This window comes from Mauremys mutica, chromosome 11, assembly GCF_020497125.1.
Source record: "Mauremys mutica isolate MM-2020 ecotype Southern chromosome 11, ASM2049712v1, whole genome shotgun sequence".
NCBI classification, from domain to species: Eukaryota; Metazoa; Chordata; order Testudines; family Geoemydidae; genus Mauremys; species Mauremys mutica.
In genome coordinates, this window is record NC_059082.1 from 8,020,119 (window position 1) to 8,043,216 (window position 23,098).

At 42.8% G+C, this 23,098-nt stretch overlaps 1 protein-coding gene across 1 annotated transcript in view; it reads left to right on the forward strand.

The window, feature by feature from the left end:
* The window catches only part of CERS3 (ceramide synthase 3), a 64,942-nt gene that overhangs the window by 1,758 nt on the left and 40,086 nt on the right, over positions 1-23,098 (forward strand). The window lies entirely within an intron of this gene.

The following is a 23,098-nucleotide window of genomic DNA, read 5'->3' on the forward strand; positions in this document are numbered from 1 at the left end:
CTTCTTGCAGCCAGATCCTCCCAAGGATACCATGGCACTTACGATACTGCTTATAGAGCAGTGGTTCCCAAACTAGCAACGCCGCTTGTGCAGGGAAAGCCCCCGGTGGGCCAGGCCAGTTTGTTTACCTGCCGCGTCCGCAGGTTCGGACAATCACAGCTCCCAGTGGCCACAGTTCGCCGTTCTCAGCCAATGGGAGCTGCAGGAAGCGGCATGGGCAGTATCGTAAGTGCCATGGTATCCTGGGGAGGACCTGGATGTAAGAATTAATAAAATGTGCTGTAAGGAGGCAAGTAGTTATTATTAAAAGCTGTTACAGTGTATGCATCCTTTAAGAATAGGTATTAATTTCTAGAACTCTACTGGAAATCTATCTAAATCCAGGACACTTGTGGTTCTTCATGGACTCTCTTTCCTCCAATATTTCTACTTTTCCACATTTTAGTATTTTGTTCTCCTAGTATGGGTTGGAGACTTAAATCAAACTTCTTAAATTCTTCTACAGTAGAACAATTTTCTTGGCAAATTTGTGAATAAAAAGCCTGACATGGTGTTGTCTTTAATTTGTGACTCCCGTAATGTTAGGGGAGTGCAAATGATATTTACATTTCTTCCAAAGTAGAAGAACAACTTCTTCTACTCTGACTTCAGATAGGATCTGGTATTGAGGATTTAACAGAGCTAGCCAGCATCACACCAAGAATTCTGAATGTACCATTAACTGCAGTACTGCTGCTGCTTCTTTTCTATATGTTTAACAGACCGTCCCAATGCTTGCTGAAGTCTCCCTGAAAACAGAGTATATGCTTGTCTTATAATAAGATAACAGGCAATCTCCTGTGCTCACCTGGTTACTGATAAGCCAGGAACAATCTACACTTGGCTATGGATGTTCAAATTCATTTGAGCTAAAGTGTAGTCCCTGTAATAGATAACTCTGGTAGATGAGCTATATTCCCAAGGTACTTACTCTCTCTCCTGGTGCAGTATCTTTTAAATGTGGAAATGAGGATAGTTGTGATCACTCTGAGGACCTTCAAAGATCTGGTGGTCCTAAAAGGAAGTCCTAATTCAAATGGACAATCCAGACTCCCAAGTTCTACGTAAAACAAGGAAGGAAGGAACAGAATTGCACCTTATATGTTGTAGAAAGCCTTTGTGTAGAATTAGTGTCCTGCAAGGCTGCACTGGTTGGTACTTATCTGAGAGGTAAGGAAAACAAAAGCTATGCCAGTCAATGGTACATCCACCCAAGTAGTCCCTCAATAAGGGTTTAATTGAAGCAGAGCTTACAACTGGGGGACATGGAATATCTGAATAATTGATTGTTTTTGCACTGTTGAATAATGCCTTCACACTGCTAGGAGGGGAAGCTGATGTATTTTTTCTGAGACTGATTTGTAGACCTTTACTCCCCATGGAGAAAAGATAAAGGTTCCTCGGTCCTAATTGTCTCCTATTGTCTGAGACAAAATTTGTCTTGATCATGTTAGGAACTGTAGTAGCTGATCCAAACAGGCTAAGAGTCAGACCACGTATGATTATATGAAGCAACTACTGCCCTGCATCTTAACCTGGGACCTCTCTCTGTCTATATAACTCCAAGGAAGGTAGAGAATGAGTCTTGACATTTCCAAGCAGGTGGCTCTCATCCTTCTAGCTTCTCCAAAGGATCTATACAAAGAAACAGGCAGCTTAGTGAAAGCCAACATGGCAAGACAACTTTGAATTCAAACATAGGACATATGCAGATTTTAAGTGGGAAAGGGTTGCAGTCTAGTACCAAAAACCCACGCGGCTATTCCTATGTTCCCAGCACAAATACTGTTTGACTTCCTTCACCTGTCAACCTGTCTTCGACATCTTCCCTTGGAGTTCATATGGCAGTTGTTTTGGACTTTCATGGTTTATGATGAAGGTATTACTCCATATTTCTGTTATCCAGGTCATTTAGGTCTTGATGCAATTAACCTCTTCCCCACAAACAGGTAATTCCTTGTAGCAGAGGATACTAGTCCTAATAAAGGTGAGGAAAGTTTATTTGGAGCCTTTGATACATGAGATAAGTTTATTACATGGAATGTTTTGTTCCCGATAACAGTGACTTCAATTCCCAGAATAAGCAGTCTTCATGCTGTACTGATTGACCTCCATTATATACCACATTCCTCAGGGAGATGGCAGTACTATGAAACAACCTAAATTCCTTCAAGAGGGGGTGATAATGTTTTGCTTTAATCAGTTATTTGTCCTCTGAATGTTTACATCACACATGCATGTGTGTCCCCAGAAAGCCCTCCAATGTGATGGGAAAAGGGCCTTTTGCACACCAGCTGAAATGAAAATTAAAGCCCATCCACATCTTTGATCTATTTGATACTCATTCGGTTTTGCTGTCTTGAAGAAAACTGTTTCTAAATGGTTATCTGATTGTGACCCTAATTATTATTATTAGCCTAGTGTACTTTGCAGCTAGAATAATGTTAAAGACTATTCTGTGTAAGCGCATAGTTGGCTATGGCAGTAAGCCATAACAGTTGGACAAAATATTGCATTCAGCCTCTTGCAAAAAAAACATAGAATTTGGTACACAGGAACAAAACAGTGCTCCACCTAGGTTAGTAATTCATATTGGCTTCTTTAGTGGAGGGTAAAAATATCCAGCACTGTAGTACAGCTGACTTTTGTTAATACTATATCCAGAGATGAATGGTGTGTGGGAGACTTAACGCTGGCTGTGAAGCATTCAAGTTTGTCACAAACATTATTAAAATTACAAGGTGTAAAACTGTTCCAGCACGTAAGTGGTTCCTGCTTAGTACAGTATATGGCTGATCTGAATGGGGTTTTATATATAATATACTTTTTTTTTAAAGGTGAAGGAAACTACTATAGGAAAGGATATGTGCTCTCTCCTGCCAGTTGACTGAAATTGAAGAGGCTATAGGTGGTTATTACCCAGGAGCTGGAATTAATTTTGTTCTGGTTTTGAGACTTGTTTTGTGGAAATAAAGCAAGCCTTGCGGAAAGAGATGTGAAATGGCTTGTTGGTGGGATTTCTGTCTTTCCTTTTTCTAGCTGGTCAGTCTGTGCACTGGCGTAAACTATTTAGTGTAACTACATTTTTTTATTCTTTAGATGTGTAGCCAATCCTTTTATGTTAAAAAAAAAATAAATAAATAAAAAAGTACCTCTACCTGCTTCACTAATAACCTGTTGCAGTGCATAAAGTGGGTCTTTTTAATCTGCAGTACATGGAAACAAGTCTTTCTCTTTTATGTATATTGCCTTTGAATTTTGAGCATTGTTGTTCTTGTATAAGATGAAGTCGATATTTTTTTGGCACCCTAATCTTTATTGACTTTTACTGTGCTGTCCACTGCCTAGTCTCTAGTAGTGTTGTGTAATGCCTCATCCATACACATCCTTTTATAAGGTTGTTATGATCAGTGGCCCACTTCTGTTTCAGCTGTCTTTTGTGAGAGATGAAAATTGAGTTAAGAAAATCAAGCTTTTTCTGTTTCAGAAAGGAACAGAGCCCATGCATTGGATTTATTGGCTGTAATCTGAAAGAAGCTGCAACTACTTTCCCCAGCATGTGCTTACTAAAGTTGAAACAGTGCCACATTAGTTGCTGACGCCAAAAAGGGAGTAGAAGGAGTGATCAACCCACGGAAAAGGTTCCAACAGGGCATAACTATTGACATTCATATACATTTCTCAAACCTAGCCCTGTGGAATGCTATATTAATTTATCTATTACTGAACCAGTTAGATCAACAAAGGAAGCAGATGTGGTGAGATCTCCATGACAGTTTATTGTCCACACCATTTCCTGTGTGCCTGTTGGTGTCCTGATACGAATGGAATTGGTTCCACAGCAGAGAATTCCTTTTGTAGGGTCAGCCAAGAAAGGCAATAGATTACTCAGCACCAACATCTATATATGCTCACTTAAAGAAAACAGCAGTGTTTGGTAGTAATATATGCCTCCTAAAAGGCCATTGAGAACCGCCTACTCTTATAGTTAAAACATCATGATACTGGACTTATTTCTTCTCTGACAGCATGAGGAATAATTGTACTTATGCACTTATACAATTTGTCCTTTACACTAGGTGCAATTGAATGCCCTCTGATTCTCCTTGAAGAGAACAACACTATGTTGAATCAGTAGGAATGTCCTATTAATTTAATACTCTAGCTGTTTTTTCCCAAGGTTTTATTTTATGTACGTTTATAATTAGTACATATGCTTGGGGTTTTTGTAGTATCAGGATTTATTTCTTCACACAGTTATTACACCATTATTCATGACTCTAATGATTAATAAGGGAGTTGCTCACTTCCATCTTGCACTCCCGCCCTAAGTTACCAAAAACGATTTCTTTTAATCTCCCACGTGCCTGATCTGATTGTACTGTGATGAATGGGAATACTGGAAAGGAGCATTGGTTTCACTATGCTCAGGTACCAAGTTTTATCATCAATTATCCGTATGAGAAAAATGATTACATACCGCAGTTGTGCACCCCTTAGAGACATAGTTGCTGTCTGGAAATAAACAGAAGGGACTGATCTACACAATGGACAGAATGCTATCAAGCCGCTGAATAGGAGCAGGAGAAGGCATTAAACTAGATGTGTGGTTTGTTTTATTTGTGTGTGTGTGTGTGTGTATATATATATATAACAAGCTAAAGAGCAGGTATGGTCCACTTGCACTGGTTTTCTAACTGTGGGCCGTGCCCCCTAGGGAGAGTTATCAGTGGAGCTCAAGGACTTGACTGCTTAAGAATAAACCCAGCACATCCTGCTGCTGGCCAGCTCCCACGGGATCTGTACAGGACAAGAGTTCACTCTGATCCCCTCTCTGTCTGTCTCACCGTTACTCTCCCTGTCTCCTCTCTCCCATTGCTGTGCTGGGAATTAAACTGGCAGTTGCACCACACCTGTGTCCTGGCCCCACAGCAAATGTCTTTCACTGGGTGTGCACATGCATGCCGGGAGAGGGCAGCACTGCTGCACACAGGCATGAGTTGCCGCTTTGGACAACTGGCATTCAAACTGGACGTGTGAGCCTCCTCCCACATACGCTGGTCACATGGGGATTTCCCCCTTCATCCCCAACCTCCTGGGCTCTGAACTTTGCACCATCTCTATTCCCCTGTGATGAGGGGGATTCACCTGGGACATGAATCTGAATGTGGAGGTGCAGCAAAAAAAGTTTGGGAATCTCCGATCTGATGGATTGACACGAAAGCCAGAAAGACAGGAGCTCCTGAGTTGAAATCCTTGCTTTGATGCTGATTGAGTGTTAAGAAGGGTTGATCCCGAGATACTTAACCTTTCTTCCTTTGTTTCCCCCTATGTGCAATGGGAATAGCTCACAGGAGTGCTGTGAGGACTAAATACTGAACTAATATTAGCACCTTGTGGGGGAAAGGGCACAATATAAAAACCAAATATTAACAACATCTAGTTACGGCTAATACAGAGTTCAAAGAGAACATATTCATAAAATTTTACATAGTCCGTGTTATAAATGTGAGCAACAGAGTTCATTCTTGTGCCACATTTATTTATTTAGACTTATTTCAAATGCACACGTTGAAAGCTCCAGCCTATACAAGCTTACAACTCTGTCAGAAACAAAGTTGTGAGATGTTGAATGTAATGCTAAGGAAGAAACTTACTTCTAGTTCCAGTTACAGTAGAACATTACACACTTCTATGCTTCAGATTCCTTTGGCCAGGAGGCTTATTTGGCAGAAATGGACAAGATCATGCCAGTCAAGCAGGAAAGAATGGCTTTATCCCACGGGAGAGAATTTGGTAACAGAACAAGTTGGAATATCGCATGTGCAGAAATCTGACTAAAAATCGGTCACAACCAATTCTTCTCTAGCCACCTCCTGTATGAGTCAATGAGCATGTGATGATTCAACAGCTACCAACCTGAAGGTTTATCAGTAATATTGTAAGTAAAGCATTTATCAGTAATACAGTACATAGCTAAGGAAGTTAGTTGTACCAGCTTGAAAGAGCTCAGGAGAAAGATCTTGGAGTTATCGTGGATAGTTCTCTGAAGATGTCCACGCAGTGTGCAGAGGCGGTCAAAAAAGCAAACAGGATGTTAGGAATCATTAGAAAGGGGATAGAGAATAAGACTGAGAATATATTATTGCCCTTATATAAATCCATGGTACGCCCACATCTCGAATACTGTGTACAGATGTGGTCTCCTCACCTCAAAAAAGATATTCTAGCACTAGAAAAGGTTCAGAAAAGAGCAACTAAAATGATTAGGGGTTTAGAGAGGGTCCCATATGAGGAAAGATTAAAGAGGCTAGGACTCTTCAGTTTGGAAAAGAGAAGACTAAGGGGGGACATGATAGAGGTATATAAAATCATGAGTGATGTTGAGAAAGTGGATAAGGAAAAGTTATTTACTTATTCCCATAATACAAGATCTAGGGGTCACCAAATGAAATTAATAGGCAGCAGGTTTAAAACAAATAAAAGGAAGTTCTTCACGCAGCGCACAGTCAACTTGTGGAACTCCTTACCTGAGGAGGTTGTGAAGGCTAGGACTATAACAATGTTTAAAAGGGGACTGGATAAATTCATGGTGGCTAAGTCCATAAATGGCTATTAGCCAGGATGGGTAAGAATGGTGTCCCTAGCCTCTGTTCGTCAGAGGATGGAGATGGATGGCAGGAGAGAGATCACTTGATCATTGCCTGTTAGGTTCACTCCCTCAGGGGCACCTGGCATTGGCCACTGTCGGTGGACAGATACTGGGCTAGATGGACCTCTGGTCTGACCCGGTACGGCCTTTCTTATGTTCTTATGTTCACAGAAGAACTGCCACATTGACACTTTTGAATTGTTAAACACAGGAGTGGTGATAAATATTTCAGGATGAACAATACAGACAAATGTAGACCCCTAGCTAAATTCAAGACCACCTCTTTTTAAGACTTGTCCTGAAGGGTATTTGAAACCAATTAGTGGTCTCATTTCTACAGCTTGAAAACATTGCTGCTTGCTCACTCATAGTGAGAACAAAGCAGTGGAACTCACTCCTTTCCCCTCCAGTGGTGTAGATTTTTTCTTTTAGCATGACCATTTCTGGCCCCTTGTATGCTGATTGGCATCCTCCCTTTCCTTTTGGACCAAATGTTCATGTGCGTCTGCTTTCAACTTAGGCCTGCAAAAACCCTGGTGTGCACTCACTTAAGAGTTTTTGTCCCTAATCAGAGCGGTTCCTAATCAGAGGGGTGGCCGTGTTAGTCTGGATCTGTAAAAAGTGGCAAAGAGTCCTGTGACACCTTATAGACGAACAGATGTATCGGAGCATAAGCTTTCGTAGTCTATAAGGTGCCACAGGACTCTTTGCCGCTTTGACTCTTCAGCATATTCCAAATTTGGTGTGATGTGTGTGCTGTTATTGTTAGTAAAGCACTTGATAGGGGGAGTACTTTAGAAATCTTTATTCTCCTCCAACTGAGCTGCAGTAAAATAATGCATTAAATATCACTCCTGAGAGATGGGACAACCTGGTTGATGAGACAGGAACTTCCACTCGCTTGCAAACCAGCGTAAATTAAGAGCCGGATCATACCTTCTTGCAAGATTGGTTCTGGGGAGGAAAATTTTGCAGTGGTTCTAGTATGAAGTTACCCCCACATTTTTCCATGTGGGAGGGGGGGAAATACATTGACAGGCATTCTGTACCCACATGAAGAAGCAGGGGATTTGGCTCCCAAGTCAGCTCCATGGGTTTTGATGCCAATGTGTCTTTCTAGCCTACCCAGGCATTTCCTTGCTTCAGAGTGCTTTATTTTCATCAGTTTCTAAATCTTGATGAAATAATGTTATGTTAGCAGGATTGCGGGGGAGGTTAGCAGAGAAATTACTATTTTTTTTTATTAAATGCCAGGTGATGTAGAACATTCTCAGTCTTAAGCTATTGGAAACAACTTTTATGCCACTGTAGACTATTATCAGACAATAAATAACTACCATCTGACAGAGAGTTTAGCAGAACGAAACCTCTTAAAACTAAACTGCAGGCCTTTCTTTGGACTCTCATACTCACCAGCTCTGAATTCTAGAAGTTAAAAGTTTAGCACGGCACAACTATTTTACTAAATAAGCCTTTCATTACGAGACATCCAGTTGGAATGAATCTTTTAAAATATATTCTGGTTTTATCATTTCTCTTTTGTATAGCTACTTAGGAACTATGAGAGTAGAATTCACAACCAGGATCTGGGTTCATTGAGTCAGGTAAATACAGCTGGCTGGAAAATGGGGAATAATTATCCGTGTTTCATTTTTTGATTGAAGTTTCCAATCGGCCCTATAGATAAGGGCTTTTCTAGCTTCTACTTGTAAATTAATTATTTGGATAAATTCACCTATTAGCTGGTTTTCTTAAATCTTTGAGGATTTTTTTTTTAAATCCTGCCACAGTGTGATTCTTCACCATTGATTCTGTGCCTATATAGCTGAACTGTCACTTGCTTAGGTAGGTGGGACATTCATTTCTGGAATTTGTGTTCTCTGGTGGTCATTCAGAGATGGTTTCTGGCTATTTTTAGTTAATAGGGCAAGATGCCTCTAGTTTGCTTTGTTTTCCCTTAGTGTTGAGGTTTGTCATCCCCTCATGGAAAGCACTCGCTAAGTGCAGTGGTAACTGAAAGATCAGTGGGCAGTTTTGGCCAGTTGATGGAGATGGCTTAGAGTTGAGTTCGCTTGTTGTTTAGGCAATAATATATTTATTTAATGTTGTAATGGAGTCCAAGTATTGTGGTGAGTGGCACCCAAGAAATGCTTTAAAAGATGTTTAAAATTGGTGTCTTCCATTGTATTATCTACAACTGTGCTTGGCAGAATTTGATTATTTTTTTAATAATTTCAATGGATAATATCAATGTTTATTTGTAAGCATTTTTTTTTAGATTTTTATCAGTTAAGTTTTCATAGTTCTGTGAATATATGGAGTGGCAGACAATTTTTATTTAATGATAGTAGACATTTAGATTCAGAAAGTTAAAGCTTTATCAACAGTTAACACACTGTCAACTTCATGTGTCAAAATATACCAAGTAAATATACTTAAATCAACCAATCGTACCTGTTTTTACTATTCATTCACTAGTCCCTTTGTAACCAGCCTTATTCAAGTCTAAATCACTGGATTTGGACTCTCATAAGTTCTCAAGCTGCATTTTTCTTACATTGTCTAGCTGTACATTTGAATGATTCTAGATGGAAATATATTTTTGTCTATTTGCATATGTCCATGAAATTGACATTTATCAATAAAAATCTAATTCTTCCAAGCTCCTCTAAAACAGGTTTGAATTTCCTTCAATCAAACACAGGGGTTTGGAGCAGATGAGAGCAACAGTGAAGAGGTTGTGAGTCAAGGCATCACAAATATCCCGATGCCTCTATGAAATGAAAGGGACTGTATTAACCAAATGATACATGAATGAACTTGCTCTGCGCTTCCCTCGTTGGGAACGCGTTCTTAGATGTTCTGTTTGTTTGGCTCACCGTCACGATTCAGATGTGGGAAAATGTAGAAATAGTCTGAGTTGCACAGCAAAGTGGTAATGTTGCCTTTCTGAACTAAACCTTCAAGTTAAATGTTTCTGTACAGCTTCAGTTTGAATACCACTCCCAGTTTTATATAGTAGGACTGAAGAAATGAAATGCACCCAGCTCATAAAGGATGCTGTACTTCTCCCTCCTCCTCCCCGCCAAAAAAACCACCCTTTGATCCAAACAACCTTGAGCTTTGGGGAAATTTAGACCCCAGTCCAAACTTATTGCATTATCGTATATGGATTACTGGTTTATTGTTGCTAGCAGAACCAGGGAGCAGAGGGAGAGGGCTAACTGAGCCTACCAGCCTCCCTCCAGAGCCAAAACTTTGGAGGCCACATGGCCCCAGCAGTTATCCCCATCTCTCTTGCCAGCAGCACCAGGAGGTGGTGCCTTTATATTCCCAGGGATGCCATCAATTCCAGCTGTTTTGTGGAAGACATGGTACAAATGGCCTTTGGTTAATACCATATCCTAATTATAACTGGATGTCGTATTTAAATATTCATTTGAAGTGAAACAAAATTGATAAGATCATAAATATGCAGGGCTAGATCCTCAGTGGGTATAAATCAGCATAGCTCTATAAACATCAATGAAGCTATGGCAGTTCATACCACCTAAGTAACTGGACCCTACTATGGAGTTAGTTTCTGTAAAGTATCCAGTTGACACTGAGCCATGAAGTGCTCCATTATATAATCAGAAAAAGGGGAGTCCCTTTCCCAAATTTTATGTTCAGATCCACCCTGGAGTACACAATTACCTAATTATGCCCATATGTCTGTGCAGTTTTGTGTATTGTGAGGTTATTTTTCTGTGTTACTACTACATCATCCTTGTGTTTGTGTATAGAGCAAAATTAGAAAAGAGGAGAGAAATGCTCAGATGTACAACGAAATAGCTACACCATAAGGTTTAGAGCCATTCTCCCTTAACTATGTTGAAACCAGCAATAGTAAAGACATTCTGCATTATTACTCAAAAGTTGCATCCCGTGGTTTTGCACAACATCAGGATTGCCCTCAGTCTGAAATCTTGAATTGCAGCTTTACTGGGTGGGTCTTGGAAGAATTTGAAGGCGTTCTGCAGATGGGGCGTGTTTACCTATGAGAAAGTAGCCAGCACGTATGCCTGTTTTTTGCTAACACACTAGCATGCTCTGTGACTGAACCACTGTAAAGGTAGGCACTTTTTCTTTTCATGCTATATATTGAGGATCTGAGTTGTTAGCATGCACTGGTCTCTAACATTGTCTGGCTCATAAAGAAAAATAGCAATTCTACTAACACAACTTAAAACAAAGTGTTTGAATGAGCCAGATGTTTGGGATAGGTTTTAGCAAGCCCTTATTTGAAAACTCCTTTTTATATTTTATGACTGATTCATTTGGAGATGGTTCTTGTATTTTGAAATATGTTTACTTTTTAAATTCGTGAGTAAAGGTTAGAATAGCAGCTTTTGCCCCTCTCCTATTTTACCTATTTGATCACTATCCCATAAAGTTTTAATGGGATAGTGCTAAATTCTTAAATTCAAGGAGTGAAAAATCATTTTTTAACAGGAAAACTCAGTGAACTAACTACAGAGAATTTTGTTTCTTTTTGCAAGTTTTAGGAAAATACTTGAATTCAAGTCACATGAGAGAGATGGCTGTGATTTTTGTGGGGATTTTTTTTTATTTTATTTTTGTAAAAAAAAAAAAAGCAAGAAAATTGTTCTACAGGAAAGAAAAAAAAGTAGATTTAATGTAAGAACATGAGATATCTGTTCTATATTAAGATCATTCTGACCAAAGAGCTGAAACAGGTGTTGCCACAAATCGCACAGTGAAATGAGTTACCACAACTATTACTTTCAGAGTGATGATATCACACTTCGCATGCCCCTGCAGAGAGCTTTGTATGAGGAAACCCACACATTTTTTGGCCTGTACCTTTTTTTTAAGATTTTGTAATTTCCTAGCCTCCATGTCAGATCCCCCCCACACACACACCTCTTGTCATTAAATAAATGTTGACCAACTCTACTGGTAGACATGTGAACCAATTTGCGTGCATTTTTGGGGCTGGCCAAACATATGGGATACCTGTCATGAATCCGGTACCTGTATATTTAACCACATTTTCCACAGACCATGCTGTTCATAAAGTCATAACTAAATTAACTCAAAACCAGTTCAGAGGCTTTTTATCATATTCCTTATCCAGCATTATTTCAAGTTTAAAATAGTAGCTGTTTTTTGACATAGCTCTGATAAGAACTGTGTAGCGAGAGTTGAATTTTTTCACTTTCTCTCCTAACTCAGCAGAATGGATATAGTCAAAGTCTCTAGAACAATTCATCTTTGGGCAGAGACACAGCATGAAAATTTTCAGCCTGAAAGGAGACTCTTTCCAAAAGTTTTGCACATGTGAAAACAGGGAAAGTATAATAAAAATTGAGCTGCTGTCTTAATTATAGCAATTGCTCCTGAGTGAGCACTATTTTATATATGCTACAATAGTAATCAAATAGGTAATGCGATAGAGTAATAAAGGACATAAAAATCTTCTGACTCATAATTAAATGAAACGCTGTAGTTCAGATTTTATATTGTTATTAAGGAAATTTGGAGTTAGAGGTCCTACTGCAATCATAACTCAGCTCTGTTGTGCTTGCATATTAGTTTCTACTGTTCTCATCATAAGAGACCCAGCAAGTTTGACTACTTTCAGTTTTACTCTGCTCTGCCACCAATTATATTTGCATATTCCTCAGGGAATCGTCCATGCTGCAGCACAGATCCTGTGGAAACAAAATTTAAATGGAACTTAGTGATTGCATGTTCAAAGGAAGTTGATGGAGATGGCTCAGAGCTATCAACCTGCATTTCAGCACTTCACAGGTTAGAACATAGTGCAGACTATGCACCTGTCAAAACAGATGATCCATCTAAACCTGAGACACTTGATGCCAAGGATGCAGATTGGGCCATGTCTCTCTGATGGACAGATGCACAGGACTATCACTATTTTAGATTGAATTTGATTGACACTAAAATGGCCATTGGGACTATATTTTTAACATAAATATTATCAATGGTGAAATTAATTAAAAAATGTGATGCTGGGAGGATGTTGCAGTGAAACTAACCAACAGTGATGGGAAGGCAACCGTAGGGAGCGAGTTTAGATCACGTGGAACTGCTCTGCTCTAGAGTTAACTCTTAAAAAACCAAATCCTGGGAAGATTTGACTCGGGGCTTAAAAAACAAATAGGCACATACTTAGGCCATGGTCTTGTGATTGTTGAAGTCCATGTCAAGATTCCCATTGACTACAATGGTACAGGAGAAAAGATTGCTTGCAAAGAAAATCGAAGTGTGAAACGTAAAGAGTCAAGGGAAATTAGAAAATTGATAGTCTGTTGTTTTTAAGCCAACCTCGTGGTTTTTTTGAGGCCTGACTTTTTTTTTTTTAATGTTTGGGGTTGGCAATGCTGTTGCTAGCTCTGCTTCAGACATCTTTCCACGATAAGTGTAACTTCAACAAGCAGTTGGTTGGTCCCAAGGGCCTCCCACAATTTTCAAACCCTGCTCATTGCTCAAAGCCAAAAGTTTAGGTGGGACACTAATCCTTATTAATCCTTTTGAAAAGGGCTCTTTAATCCTCCTTGTAGCAGTCAGGCTAAATATTGTCCCGCTGCTTTGGAGCCTCCTATCTGAATGATTAGACGTGGCCTGGCAGTCTGGAGCATTGGCGTGGCTGTCTCCTCATGGCTGCCTTATCAGGAGGAGCTATTCCGATAAATTAACTGCTGTGAATGGCACAGAGAATTGGGGTGAAGGTTTATTGCCATTGCTAAGCATATCTTACCCCAGTGGCGCCCTACGTTCCTCTTGACTTACTTCAACAAGACTCTTATCCTGCCTGAGGTGAGCACAGAGGGTTTTATGCTCCCTGTAACAAGGTGTGGCTTGCCCCAGGGGCTGGAGAACCCAAGGTTAAGCCAGCGTTATTATAGGATGAAACTCACCTGAGAGGGGTCCGGTGATTCCAGTACAAAAGGAGCAGGACACAAGGGGGGAAGCCTAGGAAATGGCATTAGGAGCAAGAAGGCTCCTTCAGGGCTCTGAGTCAGTATGGGGGGAAGCTCACGAAGCAGGAGAGAGTGAGGAAAGCTCTTCAGGCAGGAAGGCACCTTGTATAACGGGGAAAGACTGCAAAGGCTCACCTGGAAAGGCCTGTAGAGAATGGCAAACTGCAGGCATGAGGTGCTGGGAAGCAGAAGGATAGTCCCTGGGGAGGTGGGACTGTGCCCTGCTGAACCTGGGATGAAGATTGTGAATGTGTGCTTTATTTTGGATTATCAATAGAGAGACACTGAACTGGGGTTGGGGCCTACAGCTGGTATGCTGCTGAGGATTCAGTAAACTGGCCCCCAGGAAGGGATTGTTTGGATTGAGTGAGTTCTTCTTAAAGGGCCCTGTAGAGGGGGAAAACAGAGGTAGCATGCCATAGAGAGACCTCTGGCCACGAGGCAGCACCTGGAAGATGGTTGCCTGTCTTGCCCTCCCATTTAGAAGAGTGAGCAAGGCTTTTATTGTTAGGTTAGGCAGCAGAGTGCTAGTGCATGTGTCGTGGTACTAAGACTCTAAGCGTGTCCAGTACAAAATAGTTTTTTAGAAAAGCTGACGTGAATCCAAAGGAGCCGATTCTCTGCCAGTTAATAAAAGTGCTGTACCTTCTCCCCTGACCAGTCTGACTCTGGAATGGCTGCAAACACATGACATGGGGTCAGGTGCTTTGTCAAACTAAAGATGAAAGTAATTATTCCTTGGACTCTAGTGAAATCATTTCTTGCATTTTGGTGCTATTGCCTCGCATGGTAGGTCTAGCATTGTTACATGTACAAATGAAGCTCTTATTTAGCAGGTAGAAGGTGAATAGGATTTGGCGCAGAGCTGGATATGTTTGTAAGAGGTGCTGTAACCCTGGGAAATTTTTTTTTTTTTTTTTACCCATGAGACATTTTGTCTTTTCGTTCATAATCAACACAATTGAATTAAGCTCAAATGCAAATTTAGGGAACTATGTGCCACCTTAATAAAAGATCATCTTGACCGTGAATACAGAATAACCATGCGAAAGCAATTGAACTTAACTCTAACATCATTTTCAATGACTCTACTGACTTGCAGGGTTTTGGAAAATGATGAATGGTAGATTTAAACCTGTAATTGATCCAATAGATGGCGGCTTAGTTTGGATTTAGGGAACCAAATGAAAAGGATTGGTGGGCTAGTTTTGCAAAGAGCGAGAGAAAGGGACACCTGACAATGAACTTCTTAAAAGTCGGAACATAAGTTGTTTGCTTTTATTTTTTGCATGTCTCTCAGTTTGGAAAAGGAAATGTAGTCATTAGTTTCGAGTCAATTTCACTATCACATTCTCATGCACAAGCACAATGCTGAAGTTGTACCTTATACAGAGGATGGCGTGTTTGGCTTTGTTTTTATTTTGTTGTTCATTGGAATAATTTTACATTTTATTCTACTTTAATTTCACAGAACTATTTTTCTTGGCCTTAGATTTTGTAAAAGCATTTTTTTTAAATCTTAATTTTGGGCCAAATGTGACTCAAGTATTCCTTTTGTTAGTCATATCAGAAGCTTGCTAGAGGGAGTGTGAATGGTCACTTGGCAGTGTTGTGAGAATTTTGCCATTTTACAATTATTTACAGAATTACTAAGGAACATCATTCAGCAGCTGTGTCTCAGTACTTATGAGCCTGGACCATTTGGGGTCCTCTAGAATCCTGCCAAGTTTATCAACTCTTTTATTTCTTATTCTATGAAGGTTCTTCTACCGCCCTCATCATTGTAGTATTTGAGTGTCTCCAAAAGTGCACTAAGCAACACAATTATTATCTGTCATGTGTGGTTCATTATCTCTTTTGCATTCTCTCCAGGGGGAGGATTGTATGGGGAGTGGAGGGTTTTGGGTTTGGTTATGGCAGAAAGTTCACTTGTGCCTCAGGAGCACAACTGTCAACCATGGTCTTCATACCAAGTTTTAGATATGCTGGGCCCAGGGCCTTACAGATAAGGAATGAGAACTTGAACTTGACTCGGTATCCTATGGGAAGCCCGTGAAGAGAGTGGAGAACAAGTCTGATGCATTCCTAGTAGCCGTTGTTGCTGAGAAGATGCTGCAGTGTTCTGTACTAGTTGGAGATTCCTAAGGTCTGATGGCTTTCTATCTACCTATATTGCATTATCATTGTGCAGCTCAGAGGAAACAACAGTATGTATAACTGAGGCCAAATCTTTGTCAGTTAGGATGGGATGGAGTCCCCTGCCAACTGGAAATGATAGGAAGTGTTACTTTCAGATTCTGTTATGTGAGAGATTAGTATCCAGGAGAACTCCTAACCTACGGACTTAATTGACCAGTTAGCCCTGAACCAAAGAAAACTACTCTGTTTCTGTGAACTCTTCAGAATGCCCACCAGCATCACCTCTGTCTTGAGTGGATTCAGCTTGCATCAAGAACCTCCTTTGCTACTCCCTGGGGAAAACATAATGTCCCATCTACAGAAAAATGGTCTCCAGAGCCAATCTGCAGCACAGGAGGAGAGGCAAGGCTGGGGACTGGTATGAGAGAGTGAAGAGAGGGAGAGCAGTTCTTTAAGGGATTAGTTTGATTGCAGAAAGAAGGGTGCAGTTGAAGGATTGGAGCTATGTTGTCAAGAGACAGCAAGGGTAGTTAGAGAAGAGGCATCTGAGGCCAATTGACTGGAGATCACAAAAGGATTACGATGGGGTGCCTGGTAAATGGGGAATGGTATAAAGGAGTGGGGGAGAAAGAGAGGAAGTGGCTGAGGTGGTGAGTCACTCCAGCATTGAAGGTTACACAAATAGGTGAAAGAGAGGCCATGAGAGGGGTAGGAAGGGTGATCAGTGTGGATACTGAATGAATTCAAGTTAAAGGACAGGGAGACTGAGATGAGAAAGAAATGGGAGAGCCAGGCATCAAAGCCAGAGAAGGAAGAAAAGGAGCCAAGGGCCCACGTATGTTAGGAGAGGGGAGAGATGAGTTGGATGGAGTGGACTTCAGAGAAGGAAAAAGTTGGCGGGAGGGAGGAGAAAGTATGGAAAAGACAAGGAGGATGTCAACATGTGGAGGAGATCCACCTCTCGGGGTGGGAGAGAAGTACTGGGCAACCCCTGGAGCAGAGTTGGAGGGAGATAGCCAAATTTCAGTGAGAAGGAGGAGGAAGCAGGGGGTGGATCACAAACTGAAATAAGCTATTTGGAAATGGGGCTTTAGTTCTGTATGGAGTGGGAGGGAAGGACCCAGAGAGCAGAGGGATGGGAAGAAGATTAGTAGGGAGCGAGCCCCTGCGGGTGGCTGAAGATAAGGAAGGGAACGGGCATAGGAGGAGTGCTTGTGTGGAACGTGTACTGCCAGAGGAGGGGGTGGAGACAAGAATGAGTGAGCCGAGGCAATCGAGAGGTGCTATGGCTGCAGCAATAGGAGGAAAAAAGGCAGCAGAACGCGTGGGAGCAGAATGGAAGGTGGTGGGGCGAGTGGAACAGGACGGGAAGGGTAAAGTAAATAAAGAACATGGACAACATCTGGAAGATGTAGTGAGAAGGAAAAGACAATGGTGCAGAGTGGGAGGGAATTTGTTTTATTTTAGATTTGCCTGTCATCCACTAGGATATATGGACCTAACCCCAGGCAGTGCTTCCATTAACTTCAGTGAGCAATGAATCAGGCCCTGCCCCTTGTGGGACAGTGCATTGTAGCTTTCAGTGCTTAAGATACTGCCTCGCACTTAAACAATAACAAATCTGGATTTGTGTCCTCCAGGTTTGTGCTTGATTTTGGGGGGTGTTCTTATTCTCCTTATGATGAACACCAGGCATGATGCAGTGTTCGTTTCTTCCAAGTTTCCATGTACCATTGTGCATTTGAAAGATTTGATAGGTTGACACTGATTGTGTCAGAACTTTCAATTGTAGGAATACTATCCTGCAGCTGATTAGTGTTGGGACACAGCACGTTAATAATCCTGAATATTTTCTAAATGCCTGTCTTTGTTTAGCTTTTTGTTTTTTAAAGGTACCTACTTTACATAGTAGGAGGTTGTATAATCTCATGAACTTGAGTTTGGGCAAAACACTTTCTCTTTTCACCTGCTTAAGTGGTTGTATTCAGGAATCATAAAGGCAATCAACAATAGATCCTGGGATCCTTTACTGTGACGGACGGACGCTGCCTGGTGTTAGCAGACCACAAAGTCTGCTGCTAAACCCAACAGCAGCACCTTTGTAGCGTTCATTGCCTGGTCTTAAGCAGCAAACGCTGTGGTTGGTGAATCTGTGTCCTATTTAGTCTTAGCCCCCCCAGCCCTTTCCCTGATTAGTATTGATGATTAATAGCTTGGAGTAGCTTCACTATCTCTCCTAGCATCTGGGAAACTTCAGTCATATCTGCTCTCCTCTAAGTCCCTGTACCAGCTTTTCCAGTCTTGTCACATAATTCAACCTTCCTAGTTCTTTGATCATTCTGTAGTCTGCTGGATCTGTTCTGTCTCTGTCTCTGCCCCGTAGGCAGTCTAGCAAGACCCTTAGAGAAGCCATGGCTTCCTGCCCCTCCTTATGCAACCCCTGCATTCTATATGCCTTCTCACTATGTTAAAAGCTAAGGAAAGGCTCTCTTACCTACCTTCCCCCAAACTTTGGTTTGGATAAAATATCACCTATCCCTGAGTCTGGTTTTTGCTTTGCAAAAGAGTAGCTCAACTGAGATTTTTTTGTAAAGCCATTCTAGTTTTTGTGGAAAGGGAACAAAATCCTAGCTGTCCGTCTGTACTTTCCCCAGAGATTGGTGGCCCAGATGCAGTGGACCCTGGTTCCAAACAGCGCCTGGCTTTAGTTGGGGAAACCCAACCAATTAGGTTAAGTCAGATCAAAACCTGGCCTCCTTCGCCAAACCTATTAAAAGTACAAGGTGAAAATGTTTGAACAGAACATATCACAAAGTCTAAGCAATAGATCCGTAAAATGAGCATCACTTTGATATTCTCTGGCTGCATGTGTGCTTCATGCTTAAATTACATAAGGATTCAGTAGCGCCAGTCTGAAATTCCTCAACCGATCAGTCCTGATTTTCCTGTCTTTTCAGCAGGTTGTTAAAACTTGACTGGACAGGCCAGAGATGAAGGTCTTTCATTGGCAGTGGTGGATGAGCTTCCCTAATAGAATGTGTCTAATTTCTAGGATTCAAGGGAACTTTCCAGCTTCCCGAAGTATGTTTCCTTGGGAGATCATGCTCTGCAAGGGCCCTGAAGTAAATGGCAAAGCTCTTATTCCTGTCACTGGGCAGTAGGGTTGGACTTCAGGGAAGTGGAGGTCTTTTCACAGTGGTTCAGCAGAGCATGGTGCATTCAACTGAACTTAATTCCAAACTAAACACACAATCTGTTTGGTTGGCTCTGTTTGGAACTAGGCGAAAAGAATGGTGAACATAGCTCTTTGAGCAAGCTGGAGACTGCCACTGGGCATGCTTTCAAGATTCATGCAAGAGCCAGCTCCAAATCAAGGCATCTTGCACTTACCTGCATTGGGAGTAAGGTTTGGGACTACTGTTGGGGAAAAAACTATGAGTCTTATGCAAACAAAAAAAGTTGACTGTCCTTGGAATCCATGAATCAGAGTCTGATCTCAGTTCCTCTGGTGTAAATCCAGATAAACTCCATTATAGCTAGTGCAAGTACCCTAGATTTATGCCGCTGTAACTAACCTGAACAAAAGTTTGTGGGATATATCCAGGTTTACACTTGTGTGACCTGCGAACAGAATCTGGCTCTAAAAATTGCCGTTCAGTAGCACATTTATGTTAGAGCTGCAGGTTGGATGGCAGCCTGAAACAGGCTTGTTGTGCAAGCCGCTTAACCAAAACACAAGTGCAGCCAGAAAATAGCAGGCATAAGGGAGTGCCCTGACTAGATCCGCTGGGCTTTGTGGTGCTGGAGCAGGTTTTGCCAGCCTCTCTGAAATGCTGGCAGCTGGCATTTGGCAACTGCCAAGTATTTGCTATATTTAGGGTTGAAACAATTTCCAGTATTTAAAGCGTGTGTTTGAAATTGGTGCTCGTGGAAAGTGCCAGATTTGCAGCCATGGGGAGTGAAGTCCTCTGTCTACAGAATGCATACAGCATAAGCATTTACAGGGCAAGCTTCCCAGCTACTGCTCTGGCAATGTGCCTTAAACCTGACCTGGACTGTCGGTTCAGACTTAGGGTATGTCAACACTGCAATCCAAGGTGGGATTGCATCTTGGGTAGGCCTGCACTAGCTTTCCCTGCACCAGCATGGCTAACAGCAGCAGTGTAGCTGTGTCAGCATGAGCTGTAAGAGCACGTGGGGAACCCTGGGTATGTATTTGTGTTGCTAGGATTGCAGTGTAGAAATTCCCATAGCCTACCCTATCGGCATGCCCAGGTGTAAGAGAGGCCCCAGCAAGCCTCTCCCACCCGAGACACCCAGAACAGGGAGCACAAGCTGGGGAAGAAGCAAGTGCCCTTAGCACTGCTACGGGCAACGAATGGGGCATGTCTGGATGGGATCATGGCCCTGTGCCAGCTTGTGGCTGCAGGGAAGCGAAAGGGGAAGAAGTGCAGCGACACCTTCCTAACAAGAGTAACGAGAAATGCTGCATGCGCCCCTCCCTGTCCCCAAAGAGTCCTGGAGGCAAAGGGGCTGGCTAAGGTGCAGGGTGTGCCCCTTTCCCCCAAGCATCTCACAGCCTTCAAAGCCGCAGATTAGTCTTTACTGGGCAAAAATCACCCAAAGTGACTGGCGGCAGCAACAGCAGCAGCAGTCAAAATACCGACGTGAAGTAGACAAGGAGGATCCCATTACTGGTGACGGGTGGTGAGCAAGGCACAGGGTGTGGACTGTGTGGTGCAAGAGGGGGCACACACACAAAAAGCAAGCTAGGCAGGGCCCTGGGACCATGCTTACAAAATAAATTGGGCTCTAGTATTAAAACATAAGGCTACAATGGAGGTTTTCTGGGACCAGCTGTTGCGCATCAGTGGAAGTGCTTGGAGAGAAAGTTGGGGAGCAAAGGATGGATGGGGATAACTGGGGGCAGCTGAGGAGAATTGTATGTATTCATAAGCTTGATGAAAGGAAAAATAAAGTGTCACGGGGGCAATGGGATGGATCACTTGATGATTACCTGTTCTGGTCATTCCCTCTGGGGCACCTGGCACCGGCCACTGCCGGAAGACAGGATACTGGGCTAGATGAACCTTTGGTATGGCCGTTCTTATGTGGACTTAGAGGGAGGAGTTTTCAAAATTCCACTGGATTTAGGAAGGTGGTATCTGGCATAACTGAAACAAACATGGAGCAGGCAGTGGTTGCAGGATGTTTTTATTACAGAGGTGGGCAAACTACGGCCCGCGGGCCACATCTGTCCCGTGGGTGCCCGGCCCCTGAGCTTCCGGCCGGGGAGGCTAGTCCACAGCCCCTCCCCCGCTGTCCTCCCCTCTCCCACGGAGTCGCGCGGGCTGTGCGCTCCTGCCGAGCAGAGCGGCGGCGTATCTGGCTCTGGCCGGCGCGGCAGCCAGACATGCTGCTCTACATGCTCCGCTCGGCATGGTAAGTGGGCCGGAGGCTTGTGTAAGGGGCGGTCAAGAGGCAGTTGGGGGGCAGTCAGGGGACAGGGAGCAGGGGGTGGTTGAATGGGGCAGAGGTTCGGGGGGGAGCAGTCAGGGGATGGGGAACGGGGGGGGCTAGATAGGTGTGGTGTCCCAGGGGGCCTATTGGAGGGGTGGGGGGGGTCGGGGCACTCAGGGGACTGGGAGCAGGGGGGTTGGATGGGTCAGGGGTCTTGAGGGGGCAATCAGGGGCAGGAAGTGGGAGGAGGTGGATAGGGGGTGGGGGCCAGGCTGTTTGGGGGGCACAGCCTTCCCTACCCAGCCCTCCATCCAGTTTTGCAACCCCAATGTGGGCCTCAGGCCAAAATGTTTGCCCACCCCTATTTTATTAGGATACCAAAAAACAATCAAATGATAAATGTAAGGGATAAAACTACTGGGCAGTCCAGCACTCCAGACAGACCATGCTGTTTTGCTGAGCTGAGATCAGAGACTAAGTCCTGACTCTCAGGCCAAGGTAGTGCCTTGAGCAGCTTCCTGGTGGAAGAGACTGTTCTGTTCATGGGCCTCTTCCCCTCCCCATCAAAGCACAGAGTAATATTAATATGTTCCTAATGGACTTGCATCTAGCATTACTTGCCTGGTGGAAGGGTCCTGTGGGAGGAGAAAAGAGGAATCTCAGAGGACCTTCCTTGTCTAGCATAGGAAAAGTTGCATGCATATTTGTTTGGCATCTTCCTAGCAGAATGGGAGGGTCTGCATTTTGTTTGAATTGTGGTGCAGAAGTAGAGAACTGTGCCACAGGGATATGCCCCAGAATCCCATTCATAGAGGCATTCTGCATGCTCCCATGGATTTAGGTTTATTGAGAAGAAGAAGCAGGGCCCGTGAATCTCCTGCTGCGTGGATCCACCAGTCATTGCTGTGAATCCGGGAGACAGGAGCTGTGAGGGCTACAGCAGAAGCCTTCATGCTGTAGTAGAAACTTCAGGGGCTCTATGCTGCTGCTGCAGAGTCTGGCTGGGACTGGATGAATCCTTCGCCTTCTCAGTGCTGCAGAAGCCCCCTGAATTGTACTCTGCCACTCATGTTTGGTAGCTGTGTGTGCATACCATTTAAACGTAAGGGCCTGATCCAAAGATTTCCATTCACATCAGTGGGTTGTGGCTCAGACCCTAAGGCCCTAATTCAGCAAAGCACTTAAGCATGTGCTTTGGGGGGAGGGATAGCTCAGTGCTTTGAGCATTGGCCTGCTAAACCTAGGGTTGTGAGTTCCCTCCTTGATGGGGCTGGGGGCGGGGACTGTCAGGGACAATACTTGGTCCTGCTAGTGAAGGCAGGGGGCTGGACTCAATGACCTTTCAAGGTCCCTTCCAGTTCTATGAGATAGGTGTATCTCTCTCTCTCTCTATATATATATATATAATTATTATTTTATTTTAAATGCTTTGCTGAAAGGGAATGAATTGCTGCATCTGGACCTAAAACAGTAAAGTTATTAAATACTACAGTAGCAGTAGTATTGGCACACAGTACTGGAAGGAGGAGATTTTAAAATCCCAAGATCTGCACTGTCCTCAATATTTCAATATGTCAGGTGTATAAAATCCATGGTGCACCACAGCATGGGGGGAACTTTGGTGCTCTGTCCACTGTTACATCAGACTGGTCTCTTTTTATGTGCACTGTAAACTCTGACAGCATTTGACAGTTTGTAATTTAGTTTGTTTTAAAAAAAAAAAATTCAGAGGAATGACTGTATAATGGAGTCTCTCAACGTAGTCTGTAAACCTCTGTGTCTGAACTAAAAAAGCAGA